A 23740-nucleotide genomic window follows, 5' to 3' on the forward strand; every position below is an offset into this window, starting at 1 on the left:
GTTTGTCAAAGATCAGATGGTTGTAGATATGTTGTGTTGCCTCCTAGACCTCTGTTCTGTTCCATTGGTCTATATCTCTGTTTTGGTACCAGTACCATACTGTTTTGATTACTGTAGCCTTGTAGAATAGTTTGAAGTCCAGTAGTGTGATGCCTCCCACTTTGTTCTTTTTGCTTAGAATTGACTTGGCTATGTGGGCTCTCTTTTTGTTCTATATGAAGTTTAAGGTGTTTTTTTCCAGCTCTGTGAAGAAGGTCATTGCTAGCTTGATGCGGATAGCATTGAATCTATAAATTACTTTGGGCAGTATGGCCATTTTCACGATATTGATTCTTCCTGACCATGAACATGGAATGTTTCTCCATCTGTTAGTGTCCTCTCTTATTTTGTTGAGCAGTAGTTTGTAGTTCTCCTTGAAGAGGTCCTTTACATTCCTTGTTAGTTGCATTCCTAGGTATTTTATTCTCTTTGTGGCAATTGTGAATGGAAGTTTGTTCTTGATTTGGCTCTCTTTAAGTCTGTTATTGGTGTATAGGAACGCATGTGATTTTTGCACATTGATCTTGTATCCTGAGACTTTGCTGAAGCTGCTTATCAGTTTCAGGAGCTTTTGGGCTGAGACGATGGGGTCTTGTAGATATACAAACATGTCGTCTGCAAATAGAGACAATTTGAATTCCCCCTTTCCTATTTGAATACGCTTTATTTCTTTTTCTTTCTTTCTTTGGCTAGAACTTCTAGTACTATATTGAATAGGAGTGGTGAGAGAGGGCATCCTTGTCTAGTGCCAGATTTCAAGGGGAATGCTTCCAGTTTTTGCCCATTCAGTATGATATTGGCTGTTGGTTTGTCATAAATAGCTTTTATTATTTTGAGATACATTCCATCAATACCTAGTTTATTGAGGGTTTTTAGCTAAAGAGCTGTTGAATTTTGTCAAAGGCCTTCTCTGCATCAATTGAGATAATCATGTGGTTTTTGTCTTTAGTTCTGTTTATGTGGTGAATTACGTTTATAGACTTGCATATGTTGAACCAGCCTTGCATCCCCAGGATGAAGCCTGCTTGATCATGGTGGATAAGCTTTTTGATGTGCTGTTGCAATCGGCTTGTCAGTGTTTTATTGAAGATTTTTGCATCTATGTTCATCATGGATATTGGCCTGAAGTTTTCTTTTCTTGTTGAGTCTCTGCCGGGTTTTGGAATCTGGATTATGTTGGTCTCATAAAATGATTTGGGAAGAATTTCCTCTTTTTGTATTGTTTGGAATAGTTTCAGAAGGAATGGTACCAGCTCCTCTTTGTATGTCTGGTAGAATTCGGCTGTTAACCCATCTGGACCTGGGCTTTACTTCGGTGGTAAGCTCTTAATTGCTGCCTCAACTTCAGACCTTGTTATGGGTCTGTTCAGGGTTTCGGCTTCTTCCTGGTTTAGGCTTGGCAGGAGGCAAGTGTCCAGGAATTTATCCATTTCTTCCAGGTTTACTAGTTTATGTGCATAGAGTTGTGTGTAATAATCTCTGATGATGGTTTGAATTTTTGTGGAATCTGTGGTGATATCCCCTTTATCGTTTTTTATTGCATCGGCTATTCTCTTTTCTTTTTTATTAATCTGGCTAGTGGTCTGTCTATTTTGTTGATGTATTCAAAAAACGAGCTCCTGGATTTACTGATTTTTTGAAGGGTTTTTTGTGTCTCTATCTCCTTCAGTTCTGCTCTGATCTTAGTTATTTTTTGTCTTCTGCTAGACTTTGAGTTTTTTTGATCTTGGTCCTCTAGCTCTTTCAATTTTGACGATAGGGTGTCAATTTTTGATTTCTCCTTGCTTCTCATGTGGGCACTTACTGTTATATATTTTCCTCTAGAGACTGCTTTAAATGTGTTCCAGAGATTCTGGTATGTTGTGTCTACATTCTCATTAGTTTCGAATAACATCTTTATTTCTGTCTTCATTTCATTGTTTATCCAGTCAACATTCAGGAGCCAGTTGTTTAGTTTCCATCAAGCTGTGCGTTTCTGAGTTAGATTTTGAATTCTGAGTTCTAACTTGATTGCACTGTGGTCTGAGAGACTGCTTGTTATGATTTCCATTCTTTGCATTCGCTGAGGAGTGATTTACTCCCAATTATGTGGTCAATTTTCGAGTAGGTGTGATGTGGTGCTGAGAGGAATGTATATACTGTGGATTTGGGGTGGAGAGTTCTGTAAATGTCTATTAGGTTTGCTTGGTCCAGGTCTGAGTTCAAGTCCTGTATATCATTGTTAATTTTCTCTCTGGTTGATCTGCCTAATATTGACAATGGGGTGTTAAAGTCTCCCACTATCATTGTGTGGGAGTTAAGTCTCTTTGTAAGTCATTAAGAACTTGCCTTATGTATCTCGGTGCTCCTGAATTGGGTGTGTATATATTTAGGATTGTTAGCTCTTCTTGTTGCATTTTTCCTTTTACCATTATGTAATATCCTTTTGTCTCTTTTGATCTTTGTTGCTTTAAGGTCTAATTTATCAGAGATGAGAATTGCAACTTCAGCTTTTTTTGTTCTCCATTTGCTTGGTAAATCTTCCTCCATCCCTTTATTTTGAGTCTTTGTGTATCCTTGCATGTTAGATGGGTTTCCTGGATACAGCACACCAATGGGTTTTGTCTTTTTATTCAATTTACCAGTCTGTGTCTTTTTATTGTGGCATTTAGTCCATTTACATTTAGGGTTAATATTGTTATGTGTGAATTTGATACTGCCATTTTGGTGCTAGCTGGCTGTTTTGCCCATTAGTTGATGCAGATTCTTCATTGTGTTGATTATCTTTACCATTTGGCCTGTTTTTGAAGTGGCTGGTATGGTTGTTCCTTTATATGTGTAGAGCCTCTTTCAGGAGCTCTTGTAAAGCTGGCCTGGTGGTGACGACATCTCTGATTACTTGCATGTTCCAAAGGATTTTACTTTTCCTTCACTTATGAAGCTTAGTTTCACTGGATAGGAGATTCTGGGTTGAAAGTTCTTTTCTTTAAGGATGTTGAATATTGGCCCCCACTCTCTTCTGGCTTGTAGGGTCTCTGCTGAGACATCTGCTGTGAGTCTGATGGGCTTCCCTTTGTGGGTATCCCTACCTTTCTCTCTGGCTGCCCTTAGTATTTTCTCCTTCATTTCAACCCTTTTGAATCTGACGATTATGTTCCTTGGGGTTGCTCTTCTTGAGGAATATATTTGTGGTGTTCTCTGTATTTCCTGGACTTGAATATTTGCCTGCCTTGCTAGGTTGGGGAAGTTTTCCTGGATAATATCCTGAAGAGTATTTTCCAGCTTGGATTCATTGTCTTTGTTGCATTCTGGTACGCCTATCAAACGTAGATTAGGTCTTTTCACATAGTCCCACATTTCTTGGAGACTTTGTTCATTCCTTTTTACCCTTTTTTCTCTATTATTTCCTTCCTGTTTTATTTCATTGAGTTCATCTTCAACCTCTGATATCATTTCTTCTGCTTGGTCAATTCGGCTGTTGAAACTTGTGCATGCTTTGCGAAGTTCTCGTGTTGTGTTTTTCAGCTCCATCAATTCACTTATATTCCTCTCTATGTTGTCCATTCTTGTTAGCATTTCTTCACATCTTTTTTCAACGTTCTTAGTTTCTTTGCATTGGGTTAGAACACGTTCTTTTAGCTCACATAAGTTTCTTATTAGCCACCTTCTGAAGTCTGATTCTGCCATTTCATCACACTCATTCTCCATCCAGGCTTGTTCCCTTGCTGGTGAGGAGTTGTGATTCCTTGGAGGAGGAGAGGTGTTCTGGTTTTGGGTGTTTTCATCCTTTTTGCACTGGTTTCTTTCCATCTTTGTGGATTTATCCCACCTGTCGACTTTGTAGTTGCTGTCTTTCAGATTGGGTCTCTGAGTGAACTTCCAGTTTGTGGATGATGAAGTTATTTCTGTTTCTTAGTTTTCCTTCTAACAGTCTGGCCCCTCTGCTGTAGGACTGCTGAGGTCCACTCCAGGCCCTGCTTGCTGGGGGATCACCTGCAGCAGCTGCAGCACAGTATGGGTTGCTGCCATTTTCTTCTTCTATCTTTGTTCCAGAAGGATACCCATCAAATGTCAGTCTGTTCTCTCCTTTATGAGGTGACTGTTTGGATATAGAAGGGTCAGTGGACTGCTTGAGGAGACAATCTCTCCTTTATTGCAGCTCAAGTGTTTCACTGTGAGCTCCGTTGTTCAATCAGAGTTGCTGGGCAGGTTCGTTTAGTTCTGCTGCAGCACAACTCATAAACTCCCCCTTTTTTTTCCCCAGGTGCTCTGTCTGAGGGAGTTAGGGCTCTATTTATGAGTTTCCATTGTGCTGCTACCTTTTTTTTCAGGGCTGTCCTGCCCAGTGAGGAGGCAGCCTAGTCACTTTCTGCCTGCAGAGGGTCTGCAGAGCTGATGTGGGCTCCGCCCAGCAGCTGTGTGATCTTCCCTGCAGTCCTGTTTATATGGGTGTAGTTAGAACTGCCTTGGCAATGGTGGCCCACCTCTGTAATGGCGGACTGTCTCTGTAATGGCATGTTGCCTCGGCAATGGCGGGTTGCCTCGGCAATGGCAGGCTGCCTCAGCTATGGCGGACTGCCTCTGTAGTGGTTGAGTGTCTCAGTAATGGCGGACGCCCCTCCCCCACAGAGCTGGACTGTCCTGGGTTCAGCTGTGTTTGTTGTGAAACTCTCAACCCAGAGCATTTTCAATTGCTATTGTTTATTTTTCTGGGGGGTGGGACCAGCCAAGCCTGATCACCTGGGTCCCTGACTCAGTCTTTTTTTTTTTTTTTTAGTTGAACGGTAGGCTCTCTCCCAGGTGTTCCAGTCGCCTATGAAAAGGCGCCAGGATCTGCGTGATTTCCCGTGTGATGACTCACTGTGCCAGCTGAAACAGCAGCGCTGAGACTCCTGGTGGTTTTTTTGCCCATGAATCTCCTGGCCTGGCTCCCTGTTTCAGTCCACTTTTAAATCAGATGAATGGGTGATTTGCCTTCCTGGGGCTCCAATCACCAGCTAAGAGGGCACCTGGACCAGTGTTTTGTACGGAGAACCGCCACGCCAGCATGCTGGCAAAGCAGCTGTGCAGGCCAAAGCAGCTGCGCCGGCCAAAACAGCTGAGCTGGTGGCCCGTGGTGCTCCTCCGCCTGGGAATCTCCTGGCCTGTGGGCCATAAAAATCCATCTGGAAATGCGTCATCCACTCACCGTCTGTGCTTTCACTGGGAGCTGCAATCTTGAGCTATTCCTCGTCGGCCATCTTGGGTCCTCCCTGGTTGTTTCTTTCTATGCGTAGAGCCTCTTTCAGGAGCTCTTGTAAAGCAGGCTTGGTGGGGATGAAATCTCTGAGTACTTGCTTGTTTGCAAAGGATTTTATTTTTCCTTAACTTATGAAGCTTCGTTTGGCGGGATGTGAAATTCTGGGTTGAAAGTTCTTTTCATTAAGGGTGTTGAATATTTGCCCCACTCTCTTCTGGCTTGTAGGATTTCTGCTGAGAGACCTGCTGTGAGTCTGATGGGCTTCCCTTTGTCAGTACCCTGACCTTTCTCTGTGGCTTCCTTTAGCATTTTGTCCTTCATTTCAACCCTGGTGAATCTGATAATTGTGTGCCTTGGGGTTGCTCTTCTTGAGGAATATCTTTGTGGTGTTCTCTGTATTTCCTGGACTTGAATATTGGCCTGCCTTGCTAGGTTGGGGAAGTTTTCCTGAATAATATCCTGAAGAGTATTTTCCAACTTGGATTCATCCTCTCCGCCACAATCAAGTACACCTATCAAACGTAGATTAGGTCTTTTCACATAGTCCCATATTTCTTGAAGACTTTGTCTATTCCTTTTTACCCTTTTTTGTCTAATTTTGCCCTCTTTATTTCATTGAGTTGATCTTCGACCTCTGATATCCTTTCTTATGCTTGGTCAATTCGGCTGTTGAAACTTGTGCATGCTTTGCGAAGTTCTCGTGTTGTGTTTTTCAGCTCCATCAATTCACTTATATTCCTAAGTTTTTTATTCTCATTAGCATTTTGTCAAATCTGTTTTCAACATTCTTAGTTTCTTTGCATTGGGTTAGAACATGTTCTTTTAGGTCACAGAAATTTCTTATTACCCACCTTCTGAAGCCTGATTCTGTCAATTCATCACACTCATTCTCCATCCAGCCTTGCTCCCTTGCTGGTGAGGAGTTGTGATCCCTTGTAGGAGGAGAGGTGTTCTGGTTTTGGGTGTTTTCATCCTTTTTGTGCTGGTTTCTTCCCATCTTTGTGGATTTGTCCACCTGCCATCTTTGTAGTTGTTGAGTTTCAAATTGGGTCTCTGAGTGGACATTCAGTGTTGATGATGAAGTTCTTTCTTTCTGTTTCTTAGTTTTCCTTCTAACATTCAGACCCCTCTGCTGTAGGACTGCTGAGGTCCACTCCTGGCCCTGCTTGCTGGAGGATCACGTGCTGCTGCTGCAGAACAGTAAGAGTTGCTGCCCATTTCTTCTGCTGCTATCTTTGTCCCAGAAGGAAACCCACCAGATACCAGTCTGAGCTCTCATTTATAAGGTGACTCTTTGGATATACAGGGGTCAGGTAGCTGCTTGAGGAGACAGTCTGTCCTTTATAGGAGCTCCAGTGCTGAGCTGTGAGCTCTGTTGTTCATTCAGAACTGCTGGGCAGGTACGTTTAAGTCTGCTGCAGCAGAACTCATAAACCCCCTTTTTATTTCCCAAGTGCTCTGTCCCAGGGAGTTAGGGTTTTACTTATGAGCTTCTTTTGTGCTGCTGCCTTTTTTCAGGGCTGCCCTGCCTAGTGAGGAGGCAGCCTAGTCACTGTCTGCCTGCAGAGGCTTTGCTGAGCTGCTGTGGGCTCCACCCAGCTGCTGTGTGAACTTCCCTGCAGTCTTGTTTATAAGGGTATAGTTAGGACTGCCTTGGCTATGGTGGCCCACCTCCATAATGGCAGACTCTCTCTGTAATGATGGGCTGCCTTGGCAATGATCGGTTGCCTCATCAATGGCGAACTACCTCCACAGTGGTGGTGGACGGCCCTCTCCCACAGAGTTGGACCGTCCCAGGTTCAGCTGTGCTTGCTGTGAAACACTCAATCTAGAGCATTTCAGATTGCTGATTTTTGCCTGATCACCCGCCTCAGATCTCCATTTTTTTTTTTTTTAGTTGAATAGGCGACTCTGTCTTCCAGGTGTTCCAGTTGCCTGTTGAAAAGGTGCTGGGATCTATGTGATTTCCCATGCAGCGACCCACTGTGCCAGCTGAAACAGCTGTGTGGAGATTCGTGGCATTATTTTGCACAGGAATCTCAAGGCCTGGCTTCCTGTTTCAGTCCCCATTTTTTATCAGTTGAATGGGTGACTCTGTCTCCCAAGAGCTCCAATTTCCAACTAAAATGGTGCCCGGACCAGTGTATTTTGTGTGAAGAACTGCTGTACCAACCAAAACAGCTGCATTGGCGACCTGTGGGGCTCCTCTGCCTGGGAATCTCCTGGTGTGTGGGCAATAAAAATCCATCTGGAAATGCGGCGTCCACTCAACCTCTATGATTTCACTGGGAGCTGCAATCCTGAGCTGCTCCTAATCAGCCATCTTGGATCCGCTTCCCAGCTTATGTTTTTTTACCACACGGGCAGGCTGCAAATCTTCCAAACTTTTAAGTGCTGTTAGTCATTTAAATATGAGTTTCAACTTTAAGATATTTATTTGCTTACACATATGAGACACTCTGTTAGAAGCACACAGGCCATGTCTTGAGCTTTGCTGCTTAGAAGTTCATTCTTCCAGATGCTGTTTAGAAGTTCATTTTACCAGACACATCCTAATCATCACACTCAAGTTCAAAGTTTCACAAAATCCCCAGGGCAGGGGAATACAGCAGACATGTTGTTTGCTAAGGCAAAATGAAGTTTACATTTGCTCCAGTTCCCAGTAAGCTCCCCATTTTCATCTGAGACCTCCTCACCCTGGCCTTCAATGTCCATATTTCTGTTAGCCGTTTATCACAACCATGTAGCCAGTCTCTATGATGGTCTACACTTTCCTTTATTTGTCTTCTAACACTTCTAAAATCTTCCAATTTTTGCTCATTACCAAGTCCAAAACTTGCTTCCATATTTGCAGGTATCTTTATAGAAGGTCAGCAATGTGGTTAAAAGGACAAGCCCATTTTCATGGGGAAAATTTGAAAAGATCAGACATTGCATAAAAAGAAGCCCAGTGCTAATAGGCAAGACAATGAGAAAAAGGTGTTGAAGGCATTTCAGAGCTTCACTCCTCAGTACCAATTTTCTGAATTATTATAAGAAAAAGGGGTTAAACTGGCTCATGATTCTTCAGGCTGTATAGAAAGCATAGTGGCTTCTGCTTCTGAGAGAACTCAGAAATCTTTCAATCATACAAGAAAACAAGGAGAAGGGAGATGTCTCACATGGCAGGAGCAGGAGCAAGACAGAAGGAAGAGGTGCCACACTTTTTAACAACCATCTCTAATGAGAATTTACTCACTCTCATGAGGATATCATCAAGGGGATGGTGCTAAACCACTTATGAAGATTCCACCCCATGATTCAATTACCTCCCACCAGGCACCACCTCCAACATGATAGATTATTATTTGACATGAGTTTTGGTAGGAACACAGAGCCCAACAATATTATTCTTCCTTTGACACCTCCAAGTGTCATGTCCTTCTCACACAGCAAAATACAATCATGGTTTCCCTACAGCCCCCTAAGTCTTTAACTCATTCCAGCATTAACACAAAGGTTTGAAGTCCAAAGTTTCATCTGAGATGAGGCTACATTACCTTCTGCCTACAAGACTGTGAAGTAAACAGCAAGTTAGCTATGTCCAAGACATAATAGGAGTACAAAAATTGGGTAAACATTTCCATTTCAAGAGGGAGAAATTTGCAAAAAACACACAAACAAAAAAGACTACAGGCACAATGCAAGTCCAAAACCCAACAGGGCAGTTACTAAGACCTACGGAATCAAAATTATCTTATTGGACTCCATAGCCCAAATCCAGACACAATGGTATAAGGGGTGGACCTCCAAGACCTTGGACAGCTCCATACTTGTGGCTTTGCAGAGTTGTCCCCACTCCTGCTCTCATAAGCTGGGCTGGTGGTAAGAGCCTGCAGCTTTTTCAACACTGAGGGTGCAAGTTGCCTGTGGTTCTATGATTCTGTGGTGGAGGATGGTGGCCTTTTGTGTATGGGGTCTAACTTCACATTTTCTCCCTGAAGTGCCGCAGTAGAGGTTTTCCATGAGGGCTCTGCATATACATCAGCCTTCTGCCTGGACACCCAGGCTTTTCTGTATATCCTCTAATATCTAGGCAGAGGCCCAAAGCCTCTACTCTTGTACTCTGTGCACCTATTGGCTTAGCAATATGTGGAAGCCACCTAGGCTTATTGTTTGTACCCTCTGAAGCAGTGATCCAAACTGTACCTGGGATTCTTTGAGCAATGGCTGGAGCTAGAGCATAAATGCAGGGAACAGTATCTTGAGGCTGCACAGAGCAGTGGGGCCTTGGGTCTGGCCCAGGAAATAGTTCTTCTCTCCTGAGCCCCAAGGCCTGTGATAGAAGTGACTGATGCAAAGGTCTCCAAAATTCCTTCAAGGCCTTTTCCCCATTGTCTTGACTATTAGCACTTAGCTCCTTTTTAATGAAATTTTTTGAAGCCTTCTTGAAATTTCCCCCTGGAAAATTAACTTCTTTTGTACCACTTGGCCAGGCTGCAAATTTTCCAAATGTTTAAGCTCTGCTTCTTATTTAAATATGAGTTCCAACTTTAAGAAATTTCTTTGCTCACACATGATAGACAGTCTATCATAAGCAGACAGGCCATGTCTTGAGCTTTGCTGATTAGAAGTTCATTCTACCAGATACACCCGAAATCATTATACTCAAGTTGAACATTTCACAGAATCTCCAGGGCAGGGAAAAGCAGCAGCCACATTTTTTTGCTGAGGCAAAACAAATGTAACATTTCCTCCAGTTTCCAGTAAGTTCCTTATTTTCATCTGAGACCTCCTCAGCCTCACCTTCACAGCCTGTATTCTTGTTAGCCCTTTTATCACAACCATGAACCAGTCTCCTCAATGGTCCAAATTCCCCCTTATCTTTCTATCTTCTTCTAAGACTTCCAAACTCTTCTAATCTTGACTCATAACCCAGTTCCCAAGTTGCTTCTGCATTTGCAGGTATCTTTATGGAAGGCTGCAATGTGGTAAAAAGGAAAATCTCATTTTCACGGGGAAAATTCAGAAGGGTTTCAGACATTTGCATAAAAAGGAGCCATGTGCTAATAGCCAAGACAATGAGGAAAAGGCCTTGAAGACTTTTCAGAGCTCCACTCCTCAGTACCAATTTTCTGTATTATCATAAGGAAAAGAGGTTTAATTGGCTTATGGTTCTGCAGCTTGCATAGGAAAGCATAGTGGCTTCTATTTCTGGGAGGACTCAAGAAGTTTACAGTCATAGAAAAAGACAAAGCAAAAGCAAGATGTGTCATATGGCAGGAGCAGGAGCAAGACAGAGAGAGGGAAGATGTGCCACACACTTTTAAACAACCATCTCTAATGAGAATTTACTCACTATCATGAGGATATCATCAAAGGGATGGTGCTAAACCATTGATGAGGATTCCACACTCATGATTCAATTATCTCCCACCAGTCACCACCTCCAACCTGATAGGTTACCATTTGCCATGAGTTTTGGTTGGAACATGCAGTCGGATAATATTATTCTTCCCCTGATACCCCAGGTCTCATGTCACCCTCACATTGAAAAATACAATCATAGCTTCCTAACAGTCCTCATTTCAGCTTTAACACAAAGGTTTAAAATGGAAAGTCTCATCTGAGATGAGGCTAGAGTCCCTTCTGCCTATAAGCCCATGAAGCAAACAGCAAGTTAGCTATGTCTAAGACACAGTGGGGGTATAGGCATTGGGTAAACATTTTCATTTAAAAAGGAAGAAATTTGCAAAACACAAACAAACAAACAAACAAAAAACTACAGGCACAATCCAAAGTGCAACAGGGAAGTCACTAAAATTTAAAGAATCAAATCATCTTCGTTGACTCCATAATCCACTTCCAGTCACACTGGTGTGAAAGAGGAGCTCCTAAGCTCCTGGGCAGCTCCACACTTGTGGCTTTGCAGGGTTTAACATCCACCGCTGCTCCCATGGGCTTGGCTGGTGTTGAGAGCCTGCAGCTCTTTCCACATTAAGGGTACAAGCTTCTGGTGGGTTTATGACTCTGGGTTCTGGAGGATGATGGCCCTTTGTGTGGGGCTTTTGACTTCCCTTTTTCCTTCTGCAATGCCCTAGTAGCAATTTTCCATGAGGGATGCCCCCCTGCAGCAGGCTTCTGCCTACATGCTCAGGCTTTTCTGTACATGCTCTGAAATCCTGAAGGAGGCCCCCAAGTCTCTACTCTTAACTCTGTGCACCTGCTGGTTTAACACCATGTGGGAGCCACCTGGGCTTATAGCTTGTGCCCTCTGCAGCAATGACCCAAGCTGTACCTGGGCATCTTTGGGCCATAGCTGGAGTTGCAAGGATGCAAGAAGCAGTGTCCTGTGGCTGAACCAAGCAGTGGGGCCATGAGTCTGGCCCAGGAAACCATTCTCTCCTGGGCCCCAGGGCCTATGATAGAAGCAGCTGATGTAAACATCTCTAAAATTCCTTCAAGGCCTTTTTCTCCATTGCCTTGACTATTAGCACTTGGCTCCTTTTTATGCAAATTTTGAAGGCTTCTTGAATTTCCCCCCAGAAAAATCAGCTTTTCTTTTTTACCACTTAGCCACGCTACAAATTTTGCAAACTTTAAGCTCTAAGAGTTCCAACTTTAAGACATTTCTTTGCTCACACATATGATACAGTCTGTTAGAGGCAGCCAGGCCATGTCTTGAGCTTTGCTGCTTAGAAGTTCATTCTACCAGACACAACCTAAATCATCATACTTAAGTTCCAAGTTTTTCAGAATTTCCAGGTCAGGGCATGAGTCAGCCACAGTTTTTGCTAAGGCAAAATGAAAGTAACTTTTGCTCCAGTTCCCAGTAGCTCCTCATTTCCATATAAGACCTCCTCAGCCTCACCTTCACTGTCCATATTTCTTTTGGCCATTTGATCACAACCATTTAACAGGTCTCTAAGATGATGCAAACTCTCCCTTATCTTTCTGTCTTCTTGTAAGATTTCCAAACTCTTCCAACTCTGCTCATTACCCGGTTCCAAACTTGCTTCTGCATTTGCAGGTATCTGTACAGGAGACTGGCAATGTGATTAAAAGGGGAAGCCCATTTTCATGGGGAAAATTCAAAACGGTTTCAGACATTTCTATATAAGGGAGTCAAGTGCTAATAGCCAAGACAATGGGGAAAGGCCTTGAAGACTTTTCAGAGCTCCACTCCTCAGTACCAGGTTTTTGTGTTATCATAAGGAAAAGAGGTTTAATTGGCTCATGGTTCTGCAGGCTGCATAGGAAAGCATAATGGCTTCTGCTTCTGAGAGGATTCAGGAAGTTTCCAGTCATAGCTGGAAACAAAGGAGAAGTGAGATGTCTCACATGGTAGGAGCAGGGGCAAGACAGAGGGAGGGAAGGCATGCCACACATTTTTCTGAACAACCACATCTCAAGAATTCACTTACTATTACAAGGCCATCATCAAGGAAATGACGCTAGACCATTGTGAAGGATCAACTGCCAAGATTCAATTATCTTCTGCCAGACTCTACTTTCAACATAAGGGATTGCAACTGGATATGAGTTTCGGTAAGAACATAGAGTCCAATTATATTATTCAGCCCTTGATCCCCCAAGCCTCATGTCTTTCTCACATTGCAAAATGCAATTATGGTTTCTCAACAGTCTCTGAAATTCCTAAGCCAATCCAGCATTAACTCAAATGACCCAAGTCCAAAGTCTCATCTGAGGTGAGGCTACAGTCCCTTCTGCCAATGAGCCTGTGAAACACAAAGCAAGTTAACTGCTTCTGAGGTATAACGAGGGTATAGTCATTGGGTAACTATTCTCATTCCAAAAATAATTTTGCCAATGAAAACACAAATGACACTACAGGTCCCACCTGTGAGTCCAAAACCCATCAGGGCAGTTACTAAATCTCACAGCTTCAAAACAATCTTCTTTGACTTCATGACCCACATCCAGGGCACACTGGTGTGGAGGGTGGGCTACCGAAGCCCTGGGCAACTCAACCTGTGGCTTTGCAGAGTTTAGTCCCCATAGCTGGTCTCCTGGGCTGGCCTGCCACTGAGTGCCTGTGGTTTTTCTGCCCTGAGGGTGCAAGCTGTTGTTGGCTCCACCATTCGGTGTCTGATGGATCGTGGTTATTTACTCACAGCTCCACTAGGCAATGACCCAGTGGGGACTGTGTGGGCTGGTTCCAACTTCACATTTTTATTCTGCACTGTCTTAGTAAAGGTTTTCTATGCAGGCTCCACCACTGCAGCAGGGTTCATCTTGACACCAGGCTTTTCTGTGCATCCTCGGAAACCTAACTGAAGGCTTTTGAGGCTCAAATCTTGTACTCTGTTGGCCTTCGGGCTTTACATTACATGCAAGCCACCAAGCCTTATGGGCTACACCCTCTGAAGCAACGACCCAAGCTTCCTCTGGGCCTCTTTGAGACATGGCTGGTGCTGGAGCTGAAGGGAGGCAGGGAGCAGTGTCCTGAGGCTGCACAGGACAGGGATCCTGGGCCTTACCCATGAAACCATTCTTTCCTCCTAGGCCTCAGGGCCTGTGATGGGAGGGGCTGCTGCAAAGACCTCTGCAATGCCTTCAAGTCCTTTTACCCGTTTCTTGGCTATTAGCACTTGGCTCCTTTTTATTTATGCACATTTCTGAAGCATTCTTAATTTTTTTTCTCTGAAGATGGGCTTTTATTTCATACTACATGGCCAGGCTGCAATGTTTCTAAACTTCTAAGCTCTATTTCCTCTTTAAATATGTTTCAACTTAAACCATTTTTTTGCTCATGCACATAAGCACAGGTAGTTAGAAGTAGACAGGCCACATCTTGAATGCTTGGTTGCTTAGAAATGTATTCCACCAGATCTCCTAAATTACCACTCTCACTTTCAACGTTGCGCAGATCCCTAGGACAGGGCCCAATACATCCAAGTTCATTTCTAAGGCAAAACAAAAGTAACCTTGCTCCAGTTTCCAGTAAGTTTCTCATTTCTGAGACCTCCACAGCCTTGCCTTCACTGTCCATATTTCTGTCAGATTTCTACTATTTGTAGAATCCTTTAATTGGAAAAAGTCCACACTTGAATATCTAGTTATTCAATGCTATGAACTCCTGGGTCACTTTTTGGAAAAACAGTATAGAGTTGTAAGAACTGCTACACCTTGGATTTCAAGTCTCTCACTCGAATTGGATGGCTGTGGTGAATTTCAGCTAAAGAAATCATGTGATTATGTTTCTGTAATTCTGAACATCATCAGCCTCCAGAACTCTGTCTTTATTTTTATTTTATTTATTTATTTATTTATGTTGCCACATGTTGCCTGCTCTCCCTGACTTTCATAAGAACATCTTTGTGTACATGGATGATGTCAAGAAAGTTGGTCTGGTGTCCCTGAGACAGCATTAACATGTCCATGACTGGGCCCAAGTTTTGCCTGGGCTGATCAGCAAAGAGCTCACTGATGGTGCTGCAGGCATTTCCAGGGAAGTCGATGATCTGGTCCAGCTCCAAGGCCTGGCTGAGGCTGAAGAACTGGCTGCCCTCTAATGCTCTTTCCATCCTCATCTGTTTGCATGCCATCTCATTGGCTGTGAGGTTGAGCTGTGCACCCTGCTGTCCATCTTCTTCGTGAAGCACTCAAAGCCATTAATCCTCCTCTTCCCCTCTGAACATTTGAGGACACCAGCTGGAGGTGGGCTCAGGGTCAGAAAGAAGCTGGCACTCACCATCTCAACCTTCTCAACCTTCCTCTTGACCTGTTTTCAGGCTGTCTCTGCAGTGCTGCTGGGGCACATCGGGAAGTGATGAAGACATGGCACTGTGGCCACACCCAAACGCTGGCAATGTGGTTCATCTACCAAATTGGGCCCTTTCTGCACTTGGGCATGAAGTCATCCTCAAAATGGCCTGTAGAAGTCCTGATGCATGAACTGAAATCCTGAGGCAGCACACACCCTGCTGAGCCTGCTGCTCATTTCCTCTATGTGGCTCCTTTTGCAGCACAGTCTGTTGCACTGGGGTCTGTGCATGCCAGGCAAGGCCAAGCTGGCTCAAAGAGCAACCAGCCAACTCTGCAAGGGTGTGCCAGGAGTAGGTGGGCCAACCACCAACCTCGCTTGCTGCCAGTCAGGATAAATCAGCTCTTCTACCCTGAAGGTAGGGTCCCAGTGCCATCTGCTTTACTTCAGGCCTCTGCTCCATCAGTCATCAGGTGGCAGCCACTCAGGGTGTGGGACCCTGGACACCCCTGCTTCCTTGAGTGGATGAGGTTGGTGGCTGCTCCACCTGCTCCAGGCACACCCTTGCAGAGGTGGCTGATTGCTCTTTGAGCCAGCTTGGCTTTGCCTGGCATGCACAGGCCACAGGTATTGGCACCGTGCTCCAAGTGAGCTTATTCTGTCGTGGCCTGAATTCTAAGTCTGGCCAGGGCCACAGAGTGCTTGGTCCCCTGTGTTGTAATCCTGGCTGCTGCTGGGGACCCTTGGTGCCCCTCCTCTCCCAGAGCTCAGGATGAGCCTGACCAGGCCAGGACCCTTTAGGTTTGGGACTTGTGCCCTAAAAGAAGGCTTCTGTCTCAAAGGTTGGGTGAGAAGATGTATGACATATGCAGTCTGCCAGGATTGCCAGGGTGCCACGTTAATTTTTCCCTCCAGTGATCTCAAAGTGACTAGCTGTTTCATTGAGAATGACTTCTCAAGGCCCAGGAGCCATCTGGGGCTGCAGAGCAGCTGGCTGCACACTGCTCTGGCTTCTTTCATGTTGCGTTGGTCACTACGCACCAAGGGGGGTCAGATGCAGGGACCATGGAGTGGAGTTGTCTCTGGAGCTGTCTTGGTTATCATGGAGCTGAACTGCTCCTGGTGTCAGGACCTTGATGGGGCTGTACTGGATCGTCCCAGGGGTGTCCAGGGGAGAGGTGGGAGAAAATCGCTGTGAGGACGAATGAGAAATGACTGTCAGCACAGAACAGGCACCGAGTGAGTGTTCAGTAATTACCCTCAGCAGCTGCCCAGACGCCAGCACCACCCACATGGTAGTGACTGTCCCCAAGCCATGAGGAAGTGAAGAGAGTAGGTCACCTCTCTCATAGACTCTTACCTGACTGATCAGTCAGCTGTGCTAACATGTGCCTCTCACGTAGAAAAGGGTCCTGCATGCAGAGCCACTCACAGACACTGATGTGTGTCTCTAGCTGCTCCATGACACAGAGGTGGTGGGTGCTCAGCAATGGTGACATCCTGGGGTAACAGCATCTGTCACACCAGAAACGTGCTTGAGTCAGCAAGGCCCAGAGTCAGTGTCCTCTACCCCCTGAATTGACATATGTGTGCATACACTGTGTTTGTGTTTGTGCATGTGTGTGTGTGCGTGTGTGTGTCTGTGTGTGCATGCATGCATGTGTGTGTGTGTGTGCTGCTTCTCTGGCCAGGCCTAGCTGTTCCACTCACAAGTGCACCCAGGTCCTTATCACTGTCACCTGCAGAGCCTGTGGCCAGGATTAGAACATCCATTGGTGCTTCCCAAACTCTGCCCTCCCCACCCAGGCTGGTCCTTCGGATGCAGACGGAGGAAGGACACAGTGCTAAGCACAGAGAGCCGGCACCCTCTCGGTGGAAGCCAGGTAGTGTGTGAGTACTAGGTCTGCCTGGCAGGGTTAGAGTCAACACATCTCTTTATCTTCTCTTCCCAGCAGCCCTCCAGGGTGCCAGGACTCACCTTCCTTACAGATAGAAGCAAGGAGGTTCCAAGGCCAAGCCCCCTCCCTGAGGTTACACAGCGGCCAGCTGACCAGGTCCCATAAACCAGGCCACTGCTGGTCAGGTTCCTACTGACCAGGACCCCACTGATCAGGTCTTTGCTGACCAGATACCCCTGACCAGGTCTCTACCGACCAGGCCCCTAACGACCACACCTCCACCGACCAGGTCCCTAACGACCACACCTCCACCGACCAGGCCCCTAACGACCACACCTCCACTGACTAGGTCCCTAACGACCACACCTCCAACCGACCAGGCCCCTAATGACCACACCTCCATTGACCAGGTCCTCACTGATCATGTCTCCACTGACCATGTCTCCCTGACCAGGCCTTTACTCAATAGGCTTCACTGACTAGGCCCCACTGACCAGGCCACTTGTCCACCAGGCCAACCCAGGTCCCTGCTGACAACACCACAATTTACCAGGTTCATGTTGACCTGACCCCAACTGAACAATTCTCCACAGATCAGTTCCCTGCTGTGACCGGGCCCCCACTGACCATGCCTCCCTAACAGGGCCCCCACTTTACAGACACCATGGACCAGACCCCTGACCAATTCCCCCTGACCAGTCCCCACTGACTAGGCCTATGTTGAGAAGGTCAGCACTGACGAGGCCCCCACTGATGAGACCACAATTTACCAGGTTCCTGCTGACCCAACCCCCATGGACTAGGCCCAAACTATTCAGGCCCCAGCTAACTAGGTTTTCATTGTTTAGGTTCCAACTGACCAGGTCACACTAGCAAGGCCACCAGTGACTAGGTCCCACCGACCAGGCCCCTAGTGACTAGGTCTCCAGGTCCCCACTGACAAGGCCTTCACTGAAGAGGCCACCACTAACCAGGTCCCTGCTGATCAGGTCCCAAATGACCAGGCCCTGATGACCAGGTCTTCGCTGACCAGGCCCCTGAGCAGTGGTGCTCCAAGTCCCCTTCCAACATCCCCTCAGGCCACAGACCCTCTCTCTCTGCATATGCGCCCACAGGTCAGGTCCTGGGGGTCTTCTCTGGACAAGGACCCTCTTCCAGGACACAGGGAGGGACACTTGGCCTCAGGCTCCAGGTACCTGGCTTCACACTCACCCCACAAGGCCCTCTGAGACCATCTCAAAGGAGACAATGAGGCAGCGTGGCACCACCTGGACACACAATCAAGCCTATTCCTGAGCCCCAGAGCGGGAGGAAGGGAAGGACATTTGGCAGATGAGGCACCCTGTCCTCCTGGGTCTCCCAGGGCTCTCCCCCTTCCCACAGAGCCCACATCTAGAGACACAGCACAGAGGCTGCTGGGGGACTGGTCCACAGCATTCAAAGGTGAGCCGGGAACACGAGGATTGTCCCCAGACAGTCAGAAGTGAAGGCCTTTTGCTAGTTTCTTGGTACCTCACTGAATGCGGCAGGTTCTTTCTGCTGGGGACGGGTGAGCACGTGCTGGGCAGGGCTTGTCCTGTGCTTCCTCGGTGGCTTCACCTCTGCTTCTAAGAAAAAGCACTCATTCCAGTGCTGGGGCAGGATAAAATATGAGATAAGCTTGGAACATCTTGTTGAACCAGAAAGTAAAAAAGTGCTAAAAGAATAATGAAGATAGATAAAAAAGACATGAAGTCAGCTTCAAATTACTACCAATGGCCAAATCTGGGAGCATTTGAGAACCAAAATCATAAAATTTCATTTCCACCCTATTTATTGGTTTTATTTATCCACATAGAATAAAAGAAGAAAGTAATCATTTGGGGCTCGGTGCAGTGGTTCATGCCTGTAATCCCAGCACTTGGGAAAGGCTGAAGCAGGTGGATCACAAGGTTAGGAGATAGAGACCATTCTGGCCAACATGGTGAAACCCTGTCTCTACTAAAAATCCAAAAATGTAGCTGGGCATGGTGGTGCACAACTGTAGTCCCAGATACTCAGGAGGCTGAGGCAAGGAGAATCACTTGAACCCAGGAGGCAGAGATTGCAGGGATCTGCAATCACACCACTGCACTACAGCCTGGGTAATAGTGCAAGACTCCATCTCAAAAAAAAAAAAAGGAAAGAAAAGAAAAAGAAAATAATCATTTAGAAACCACCATAATAATAATTGTTCAAGCACAAATCATTAATAAAATGTGAAATCTAGTGGGTGAAATTCTGAGGAGTAATCAGACATTTACAGAGCCTCAAAGTATGTCCAGACAAGATACTGTTGAACTACAAAAGAAAACAGTAAAATTACCATGGAAAAACCTGGCAGGCACTCCTTACATCTACTACTAACTATAGTAATAAAAACTGTAAAATGCAAATAAGCCATCAATGACCTCCACGAAAGTATTAATGATGATGTTATGTATCTTATCAGAAATAATTAAAACGTCATGTAAACAGCTCAGTAATGAAGCTTTATGATCTTTTAAGTCATAAGATTTTTTTCTTAAGGGTTTATAATTTAGACATTCTCTTCATTTAGATGTGGCTCATCAGTGCATTCTAGAGAAGAAACTAGATGGTAGTAAGTTCCAACACAGCAACAGTTGGGAAGAAAAAGAAAGAATTATGTTCTTTAACTAAAACATTTTCTTCTTCTTCTTCTTTTTTTTTTTTTTTTTTTTTTTAATGAGACAGAGTCTTGCTCTGTTGCCCAAGCTGGAGTGCAATGGCATGGTCTTGGCTCACTGCAGACTCTTCCTCCCCGGTTCAAGCGATTCTCCTGCCTCAGCCTCCCTAGTAGCTGGGATTACAGGCACCCACCACTGTGCCCAGCTAATTTTTGTATTTTTAGTAGAGATGGGGTTTATGATGGTCAGGCTCGTCTCGAACTCCTGACCTCCTGATCCACGCACCTCGGCCTCCCAAAGTGCTGGGATTACAAGTGTGAGCCATGGTGCCAGGACTAAAACATTTTCTTTAACTAAATGTATGTTTTAAAAATAAGAGTTGAGAACATTATCAGTGTGGGTAAAACCACCCCCATGGGCACTGAGGAAGGAGAACTGTCCAGACCCCAGACACAATTAGTACCTGAAGAATATCTTAGTTTATAGTGTTATTACTCAGCTATTTCCTTTGTATAATCCTCTGTATACAATCATATATTAGTTTATAGAATTAGTGCCTGAAGTATAACTTACTGCTTACATATATCTAGTTTATATAGTCATGCTTAATGCTTATATCTAACATACTTAGTTTCATATAATCTTTCTATATAATCATATAGGTATTGTAGTTGAAGCTGCACTAACACATTTACTGCTGATTTATATAATCCTTCTACATAACCATATCGTAGTTTGTAGTAGGAGGAATGCCCAGAGCAGTCACAGAACAGGAGCAGCACATGGGAAAACAGCCAGACCAGGACAAGAACCAAAGGCCCACGTGGTAGCATCCATGCCTGAAAGGGCATATGCTGTATGGCAGGCTTGGAGCAAGAGCCTCTCCTCCTGATAAAGGAGTTGTAGTACCTTGCATCCAGTTCCTGTGGAAGGTAGGCCTCAGGCCTGAGATCCTGGAAGTAACCGAGGGAGAAGAACCCCTCTGGTGTGACCAGTCACGGTGGCTGTACACCCTGTCGGTCTTTTCTCACTTCTGTGCTAGCTCAAATCATCCTCCCATAAATATCTTAAGAGAAGAGCACACGTCTGTCAGCTCCCACTGCATTGGCTTACAGTATCCTTCTATTAGAAATCCTTTGAAGTCTCCAGCTCCCAGATAAGAAGTGTTGCACATGACACCTGTTGCACACAGCCCACCTCCTTGGCTGGGTGACCTAATGAGGGTGGACCTCTGTTCTGTACCTGACCCTCTACTACTGCACATGGTATGGCCCTCTACTGTGCACAGCCCACCTCTCTGCCCAGGTGACATAATGGGGTGGCCCCCTCACTTGTGACTCGTGATTATATATACCCTATTACTAAGCCTATAAATGATGACCTCACTCACGACCCTGCCCCCTGCTTGTACCTAATAAATACAGATGCTTCTGGGCATTTGGGGCCCCTGCCAATCTCTGCTCACAGGTGGTGTGGCTCCCTGAGTCCGGATGCTCTTCACCAGTTCTTCAGTGTCCTGTCTCTTTACTTCTCAGATCCTGCACCTCAGCACAGCATAAGGGACACCCCATGACCCTGTGGTGCCCCAGAGCCCTACAATCAGAGTTAGTAAGAATGAGAAATACATATGTACAATTTCAATACAAAATTACTGTCAAAAAGAATTTGCCCACATTTATAAATGGAATTAATTATAATCGTGGTTAAATATCAGAGTTTCTGGTTTTTCATTCTTCATTCATGTTTTCAACAACCATGTGCTAAGGTACTAGAACCATCACTGGAATTACAAGATGAAGATGGTGTGGTCCACCTCTCAACAGTTGTATGCCATAACCTGAAAAAACAGGCAGGCAGGCAATGTCCATATAGAGTTATAGATACCATGGCAAGTATACAGCAGGGCACTACTGGAACACACAGAAGGCACATCTATCCCAGTTTTGTATCAATATCATAGGCTTTCTGGTGGAGGAGTTATGGAGATTGATACCTGACAGACAAGGTAAAGCTTGCCAGATAGAGGGAAGAGGTGAAGGCAAAGAGCCTGAAGCGAGGAAGAGCCCCATGGCATTCCACTCTGTCCAGTTTGGTGCTGAAGCAAAGGACAGTGTGTGATAAGTGGTGAGAGACGAGACTGAGTAACTTCACAAGAATCACATTGATGGGGGTGTTTTTACTCTATGGTAAGGAATTTGGAACTTCCTGAGGGCAAAAGTAAACCAATGATACAGTAAATGACTGGAGATTTAAAATGTCACCTATCAAGTGACTGCTTATGAACAGCTATTGCTTAACTAAGTGTTTCTAAATGAGTCTGGGGTCTATTGTCCTTTAATCTCTACCAAAACCTAGATCAGTAGATGATGCCTTTGTTTTCTGAGAATAGGTTCAGTGTGCTGGCTCACAGTTCCATAAGGAGGGCAAAAGTGAAGAAAGTGTAGAGTCAGATAAAAAGATGCATAGACTTCTTGGGAATTTTGCCACCTTAGTTATTAACCCTACAAGTGGTGGCAAGCTAGAGAGACATAAGTGAACTTCATGTAAAAAATGCAAATTTAAAAAGATGCATAGACTTCTTGGGAGGTGAAAGTTGCAGTGAGCTGAGACTGTGCCTTGGCACTCCAGCCTGGGTGACGGAATGAGACTCTGTCTCAAAAAAAAAAATAATAACAATAAAGAACTCTTTTGAGGTGTTCTGCAGGGGTTATCTTTAAGGCTTATAGAGATGTGTCTTTGTTCTTGATAGATTATTGCTTTTCAGTGTGCTTTATTAAGTCTACCATGATTTCACAAACCAATGCCCCACAAGGAAACCATGTGTTCCTTGGAACTACTACATTGAGTTTAAAATAAGCAATCTTTCAACTTATCCAGGAATGCTAAAAACAAACACCCCATCCCCCCAAAAAAATTAGTTAAGGAAATGTATTTCTTCAAAACTTTTCTCATATTATATCTTCATCTGTATAGCCTTTCATCATTTTATAAAATAATGCATGACCTGACTTTCACTGTAAGAATTAATGAAAATATTTTATATTGGAATCATGCTTAACAATCTACATAAGTGTTTAACCTTTATTTATTTATTTTTTGCCCAGTAGTACAATCTCATGATGCTGAAGCACTTGGACCCTGATCATCTCTTTTTTGCAGAAAAATAAAACAAAACTAAGTTAATATGATAAAAGCTATCAGCCAGATAGAATCTTATAACAGTTATTTAGTTCACTCTCTTTTAAGCTATTTGGCTGCAATGCTAAGAAACCTGAGATTTGCTCTTCTATGATTTGTGAGGATGTGAAGGCAGGTAACAAAACAAGGTTGAAACTTCATTTAACACAAGCCATTGCTACCTTTCTCTGCATTAAGGAGATTATGAAATCACCATGGAAACTGTAAATGAATGTGTACTGATCAAAATAAATAGTTTAATAACAATGACACACAAAACTAGTTGCTATTTATTTATTTTTGTTCAAACAATTGTTTTATGGTTTTTGTAATTTTTTTCTTTAAGAGACAGGGTTCATTGTGTGCCCGGACTGGAGTGCAGTGGCTGTTCGCAGGCCCAGTCAGGATGCACTAGAGCCCTGCACTCCTGGGCTCCGGCCACCCTCCTGCCTCAGCCTCTCGAGTAGCTGGGACTACAGGTGTGTGCCACTGCCCAGGTTCTTAGAAATTTTTTGTTAGTCAAAAAATAAACACTAGACAATATCTTCAACTGGGTCAAGCATAGCTAAACTATCTATTTTTTCTTTATCAACTCTACACAGCTTATTATTGTTGGATACATTTTAGGATTCCCAGAAATGGATTCTTAGTATGAGTGAAATCACATGGTTGGATTGGAATCTTCCTGCTACAAGTCCAAGAGAGATGGGAATACCCTGTGTGGCTCTGTATTAAATTCTGAATTGGAATAATATAATTGATTCTGTTTGGCCATAGTTGCTTTTGAAAGACCTGATAGGGCCTGGCGCGGTGGCTCACACCTATAATCCCAGCACTTTGGGAGGCCTAGGTGGGTGGATCACGAGATCAAGAGATCGAGACCATCCTGGTCAACATGGTGAAATCCTGTCTCTACTAAAAATACAAAAATTAGCTGGGCATGGTGGCGCGCGCCTGTAGCACCAGCTACCTGGGAGGCTGAGGCAGGAGAATTGCTTGAATCCGGGAGGCGGAGGTTGCGGTGAGCCGAGATCTC

At 44.7% G+C, this 23740-nt stretch overlaps 1 pseudogene; it reads right to left on the reverse strand.

Annotated features, from left to right (window-relative positions):
- Positions 1–14526: 14526 nt before the first annotated feature.
- LOC116565383 overlaps positions 14527–23740 on the reverse strand; it is a 36498-nt pseudogene continuing 27284 nt past the window's right edge.

Source organism: Sapajus apella, unplaced genomic scaffold (assembly GCF_009761245.1).
Source record: "Sapajus apella isolate SASKATOON/1434 unplaced genomic scaffold, GSC_monkey_1.0 scaffold40, whole genome shotgun sequence".
Lineage (NCBI taxonomy): Eukaryota > Metazoa > Chordata > Mammalia > Primates > Cebidae > Sapajus > Sapajus apella.